At 48.5% G+C, this 6,750-nt stretch overlaps 1 pseudogene across 1 annotated transcript; it reads right to left on the reverse strand.

Annotated features, from left to right (window-relative positions):
- Window positions 1-470: 470 nt before the first annotated feature.
- Window positions 471-3,662, reverse strand: LOC311522711 (apoptosis-associated speck-like protein containing a CARD pseudogene; annotated as a pseudogene). Its single transcript, XR_014714694.1, has 2 exons — window positions 3,314-3,662; window positions 471-779 (listed from the first exon to the last, which is right to left on the reverse strand). The product of XR_014714694.1 is annotated as an apoptosis-associated speck-like protein containing a CARD pseudogene (transcript).
- Between the last annotated feature and the right edge of the window lie 3,088 nt (window positions 3,663-6,750).

Below are 6,750 nucleotides of genomic sequence, written 5' to 3' on the forward strand. Positions count from 1 at the left end.
GATACGACCCATTCGCCTGTACATCACCAGCCTCTAATGTAACTCTAAGCTGGGAGACTGGTTAGCTGGCTGGAGTAGGGAATGAGATAAAGGGCCCTTTACCACAAGGGCCCTTATTCCAGTGTTTCAAATCTCCCATACAGCAGTTGGGGACTGAAAGCTGTTCCCACTGGGAAGTCATTTGTTGTGAAATGAGTACAGGGGGCCTACTTCCTAGCAAAACAGGAGTCCACATCTCTATTTCCCCCCTACTTGCAATCAGGCTGAGGCACTGAACAGGCCACGAGCGCTGAACTCCCCTTTCCCATGATTGATGTCCCTCAAGGGCAGGCCTGGCCTGAGGCGTGGTGGAGCAGAAATTTTCCCTGCTGCTGCCAGGCTGTACTGTCTCTGGGCGTACACACAGGATTCACTCTCCAGGGTCTGCCTTTCCCCAGCGCTAAATGGACCATAAAAATAACAACGGTAAGTAACAACTGTAAAAATATCTCTTTATTTGTTCAAAAATAGGAATGGTGGAAATCTGTGGTCATCCCGAGCAGGGAAAGGCAAAAGCCGTAAGATGCCGAGACAGGAATTGGAGCATGGCAGGAGTGGCAGAGAAAGGTGTCTGCGATGCTTCTGTGATCTTCATTGTTGGCCATGGGCATGTGCAGAGAGACCCCGGTGGGTGGCAGGATCATGAGTTTTCTTTCTGTCTCTGTGTGGCAGGATTTGGAGCTCTTTAGAGGGAAAGTGCATTTTGTTCTCTGGGATGTTTTCTTTTTCATTAGATTCCCCTGCAGGGAGAATTTGATAGGAAGTGATTAGCAAAGCATTTTTCATTGTGCAAACCACAAAGCACTTTGGAATCATAAAGTCATAGAGTTTAAGGCCAGAAGGGGCCACTGGATCATCTAGTCTGACCTCCTGCTTATCACAGGCCACCAACACCAGCCAGCACCCAACAACTGTCATTAGACCAAAGTATTGTAGCCCTCAGGAGACTAGACTATTATATGCCAGAGGCAGAGAATAGAAGGGATTGAGGTGCTCCAGTGCCCGAGGCCCCTGCAATGACAAGGAAATTATTTAAGTGAGATGTACCCAAATAATCAGGTATATCCAGAACAATCAGTTGCACGCATACAAAATGGGAAATGACTGCCTGGGAAGAAATACTGCAGAAAGAGACCTGGGGGTCATAGTGGATCACAAGCAAACAAGTCAACAATGTAACATTGTTGGAAAAAACAACAACAAAAACCATAATTCTGGGATGTATTAGCAGGAGAGTTGTAAGCAAGACACGAGAAGTAATTCTTCCGCTCTACTCCGTGCTGATTAGGCCTCAACTGGAGTGTTGTGTCCAGTTCTGGGCGCCACATTTCAGGAGAGATGCGGACAAATTGGAGAAAGTCTAGAGAAGAGCGACAAAAATGATTAAAGGTCTAAAACAAGAGCTATTAGGGAAAATTGAAAAAATGGGTTTGTTTAGTCTGGAGAAGAGAAGACTGAGGGGGGGACACAATAACTGTTTTCAAGTACATAAAATGTTGTCACAAGGAGGAGGGAGAAAAATTGTTCTCATTAACTTCTGAGGTTAGGACAAGGCCTTGAGTGCAGGGGTCTGGGCTAGATGACGTCTCGAGTTCCCTTCCAGTCCTACGATTCTATGATAATCCTGGCAAGTCACTTGTACTCACACACTGCAGAGGAAGGTGAAACTTCCCCCAAGGTCCCTGCCAGTCTGTCCTGGGGGAAAATTCCTTCCTGACTTTCTCTATGGTGATCAGTTAGACTCTGAGAATGTGAGCAAGAACCAGCCAGCCAAGCACCTGAGAGAGAGAATGTTTGATTTCGCCTCAGAGCCTGGGCCCTCCCCATTCCGTTTTCCATCTCCAGCTTTGGCCATCCCTGATGCTTCAGAGGAAGGAGATAAAAAAAACAACAACTCCAGAATACATTGGGATGGGGTGTGGGGGAATGTCCCTTCATGACTCCTGCAGGAGACCGTCTGAAACCCTGAAGCACGAGCTTTTTAGGAGCCAAAAATTAGGGAACTGTACTGAAGTGCAGCCACCTCTGGGGTGGGACATGCAGCTAAAAACCAAGTACACAGCAACACTACACAGGGATTGCTCATGCAGTGCTGAAATACGGCCATTTCTGGAGTGAAACTGTTTAACAGCCACATGGCCATGCTATAGGAAAGAAGTGAAGGAGAAGCCTATATTTCGGGGAAACTACAGGAAGAGATTAAGAAGTCAAAATGAAAATTCCTGAGCTGGCATGTGACTGGGAGCCTGGGCTTTCAAAAAAGTGTCACAGGATTTTTGTCTGGCACGGGTGATCAAAGCCTTGATTTTAAATCTCATCACACAAACACCTGCAGAAGCAACCAGCCTTTAACACTAAAGGAGTATGGTCCTCAAGAGTGGGTAAGTAAATAAACTTTTTTGGGGTCCATTCAAAAGCATCTGGCAGTCCAGATTTGGCCCATGGTCCACCTATTGACTACCCTGGCACTAGAAGCTTGAACTAAGACAACCTAAGTATTTTCTCACCGTTTCCAAAACTTCACATGCGAATAACTTTCAGAACTAACAACGGGCCAGCTTGGAACTGGTACCACCTTGAGGGGAAATGACCCGGTATCCTATTCCCCAACACCCATAGCCACATATTCCCCCTGCCCAGGGGCAGGATTGGAATTGACACCCCCTAAAGGGAAAAAGCCCCGTATCTCATTCCCCAACCCCCATAACCAGCCAGTCCCCCGATCAGGGGCTAGATAGGAACTGGCAACCCCTAAGGGCAAAGACCCCATATCCCATTCCCTGCTAAGCCAGCCAATACCCCTGATCTGAGATTGGATAGGAGCCGGCACCCTCTATAGGGAAAAGTTTCTCAGAACCCAGCCAGGTTTCAGAGTAGCAGCCGTGTTAGTCTGTATTCGCAAAAAGAAAAGGAGGACTTGTGGCACCTTAGAGACTAACCAATTTATTTGAGCATAAGCTTTCGTGAGCTACAGCTCACTTCATCGGATGCATCCAATGAAGTGGGCTGTAGCTCACGAAAGCTCATGCTCAGATAAATTTGTTAGTCTCTAAGGTGCCACAAGTCCTCCTTTTCTTTTTGAGAACCCAGCCAGTTACCCTGCTTTTAGCAGAGATGTTCCCTGGAGCAGGGATCAGCTTGACAGCATCGCCCTCTTGAGGCCTTCTTCCTCCCTCCCAGAAATCGAAAGTGAAAGCAACAAAGCCTTTGATGAGCCAGAGGTGGGCAGAAATTACGCTGGTTGTGGGCCCAATCCGGAGTCAGATCCCCTCACCTCTTATACCCCCTCCAGCCTGGCAGCCAAGTGCCTCTGGTTGATGTCCTCCAGCACCTGCTTGGCCATCTGTATGGCTCCCGTCTCCAGGTAGTAGCTGATCATCAGGCTGCATACATCTAGATAGTCTGCCCGCTCCAGCCGACCCCGTGGGATGTTGCTGCAGCCCGAGGGCGGCTGGGCCTGGTTCAGCTTCACCTTGAACTTCTTGAAGTCCATCTCTTCCAGCTCCTCCAGGACATTCTCCAGCCGGTCCCGTGCGCTCATTCGTATTGCAGTGGCAGCCAACACAGCTTCGAAACTCTCCTTTTTCCTCCTCCTGTGTCTCCTCCCCTGTCTCCTCCCCTAGCCACAAGGCAGGGCAGCACTGAGAACCAATGCTCTGAAAAGCAAATGATTTCCTGGAATCCAGGGCATGTTGGCTTTCTGTAATGCGCTCCAAATCCCTGTGGAAATTGCACCATGTGCCTTATCAGAGACTCATCAGCCCCTTAGGGAGCTGGGGTGGGGTGGGGTTTGAAACTGCCTTCCTCCTTTGCCCTCTCTCTTTCTGACTAGTTAGCCTTGGCAGACTCTGTGATCTATCTGAACTCTTTTAAAGCTATCCGCTACCCAGACTGATTTCCTAGGGAAATGTGATAATTTAGGGTTTGATGCTAATTTTTTGTTTGTTTGTTTTTTACCCAGGGGAGCAAAATGTACAGGCACAAGCTGAACGTTTGAAAAGCAGCTCCCTGGGTAAAACGTCTTCCCCGGGCTGAGTGGGCCACAGAGATTGACTATCCATCTGATGGGCACACTGAGAGAGAGAGAGAGAGCGTGTGTGTGTGTGTCTGTCTGCATGCACCCATTCTGCAGGATACACAGGAGTGTCAGGTATCCAGAGCAGGTTGAAGTACATGGGCAGGGGAGGGTGTGGAGTCCTCCCCTCTGCTGCCAGGACTGCACCCACTCTGGGTGACCAGATAGCATGTGTGAAAAATCGGGACAGAAGTGGGGGGATAATAGGTGCATATATAAGAAAAAGCCCCAAATATCAGGACTGTCCCTAAAAAATCAGGACATCTGGTCACACTAGTGGGGACACACTGGGGGACTTGTTCACACACAAGAGCTGTACCTTTTAAACTATACTGGTATACTTAAACCTCACTAGTGTTGGGAATGTTTTATCAGTGTAAAGGCGATTGCAGTGGTATTGTTTATTCCTGTATGGGAAGGGGAATGTATAACTGCATTCACTCTAGAGGTTGTACCAGGATAACTATTTTGGTAAAAAATCACCCTCCTAACTGAAACAGCTAGCCCCCCTCAAAATCTTTGAGTAGACCAAGCCTCAGGCTATGTCCACACTATGGACCTTACTGCGGCACAGCTGTCCCGCTGCAAGGTCTCCCGTGTAGCTGCTCTGTGCCGGCAGGAGAGAGCTCTCCCGCCAGCGTAATTAAACCACCCCCAGGGCGACGATAGCTACATCAACGGGAAAGCATCTCCCGCCAACATAGTGCTGTCCGCACCAGCACTTTGTCAGTGAAACTTTTGTCGGTTGTATGTGTGTTTTTTTTCACACCCGACCGACAAAAGTTATACCCACAAAAGTGCTGTGTAGACATAGCCTCAGTTTCCAGGGTCCACCAATCTGGTGGTAAAACTTGCGGGAAAAAGAGAACAACAAGGGGAAACAATTTGAAAATTTTAATGGTTTTGTATTCGAATCAGAGAGAGAGAATTCTTTGGGGATCCTGGGGCTCGGGAAGGTGAATGAGGAATGGCCCAGTGACCTGTGCTAGCTGTGGTCTGTCACAGCTGTTGCTGAAAACTGCTGCTGTCCCATTCATGTACTGGCCACTCTCAACTCTGCGTAACTTGTAAATTCCACAGCCCTTCAGAACAGCCTTATCTTCCCCAATTTTCCCTAGGTACTAGGCTCACTACACTGGCTTTGATCGTTGCAGAGCAGAAAAGCATAAGGAAGGTTTAGGAGAAAGAAGAAAGGAAATATACATAATTAGCATCGGAGAGGAGCCCTCACTAGAACTTCTCTGTGTGTATTTGTTGGGAACACTGGGGCATGGCCACTAGGTAACTCGAGGGGATGGAAGACCACAAGTGTCGATGAAGCCCCCTCGCACTAGGCCCCTGTGTCCTTGCCCCCCCCCTCCTGCCTGGAGGCACTCGCAGCAGCTCTGCGTGCTAGGCCCAAGTGTCCTTGGCACCCCCCCGCCTGGAGGCACACACAGCAGTTATGCTGAGAATCTGCAACAGTATGTTGCAGAGTCAGACTGCCTGAAACTAAGCAAGGCCAAACAGGGGAGATATGGAAGAACAATGCTGAATAAAGCAGCTTTATGTATAGTTTAACAAATGATACAGAGAATCAGGGAACTAGCTGGGAACTGGATTGGCTGGCTATATGGATACTTGGAGCAGCTTGCTATTGGATAAGTATGCTGGGAAAAAGGATGTATAAAAGCCTGTGTAACTTCCTGCTCTGTTGTGCAGGATTTGAGATTTTATTCTCCCTGTACCTTTTTGCAGCTGCAAATAAACTTTTCTGCTTCTCCACCCCGTTGTGATTATTGGGTGTAGCACACCGGGTAACGAACCACTCAAGCTGTTGTTCAGCCTCTCGGCACTGGGTGCCGGCAACATATTGATCTGAACTGCTATCCATTACTTTGGTGTGAATCTGGAGTGACTCCATTTAAGTCAACTGATCTAGGTTATACCAGGGCAAAACTGGAGTGACACTACTGAAGTCAGTGATTTCAGTTACACCCTTCAGAATCAGGCCCTAAACCAACTACTGCTCTACAGTAGATAATTCAATTACATTCTTCTCCCATCTCCCAGATCATTTAGCAGCTTTTTTACTGACACTGCGAGTTTGAGGGTTTTCAGAGAGAGGAAGTATAGGACCCTTGGCAGTGATTAACTTTCCATAGAGATACCGGTGTCCAAAGCACTTTTGCCAGCAAAGCCCTGGGGAAGGAATATATGGGAACACACTAATAAGGGTATGTCTACGCTACCCACCGGATCGGCGGGTAGTGATCAATCTATCAGGGATCGATTTATCGCATCTAGTGTAGACGTGATAAAAATTGATCCCTGATCGCTCTGCCGTCGACTCCTGTACTCCACCGCGGCGCGAGGTGGAAGCGGAGTCGACAGGGTGCGGCGGCAGTCGACCCCGCGCCGTGAGGACACGAGGTAAGTCGACCTAAGATACGTCAACTTCAGCTACACTATTCTTGTAGCTGAAGTTGCGTATCTTAGGTCGATCCCCCCCCTGCAGTGTAGACCAGGGCTAACTAACCCATCCACTATGCCACAAGAATGATTACAGGCCTAGAAAACATGCCTTATGGTGAAGACTCAAGGAGCCTGTGATAGGATACACTCCCCCGCACTGGTTCTGAGAGGGCTGAGGTGGG

This window comes from Lepidochelys olivacea (genome assembly GCF_965140295.1).
Source record: "Lepidochelys olivacea isolate rLepOli2 genome assembly, chromosome: 6".
Classification (NCBI taxonomy): domain Eukaryota; kingdom Metazoa; phylum Chordata; order Testudines; family Cheloniidae; genus Lepidochelys; species Lepidochelys olivacea.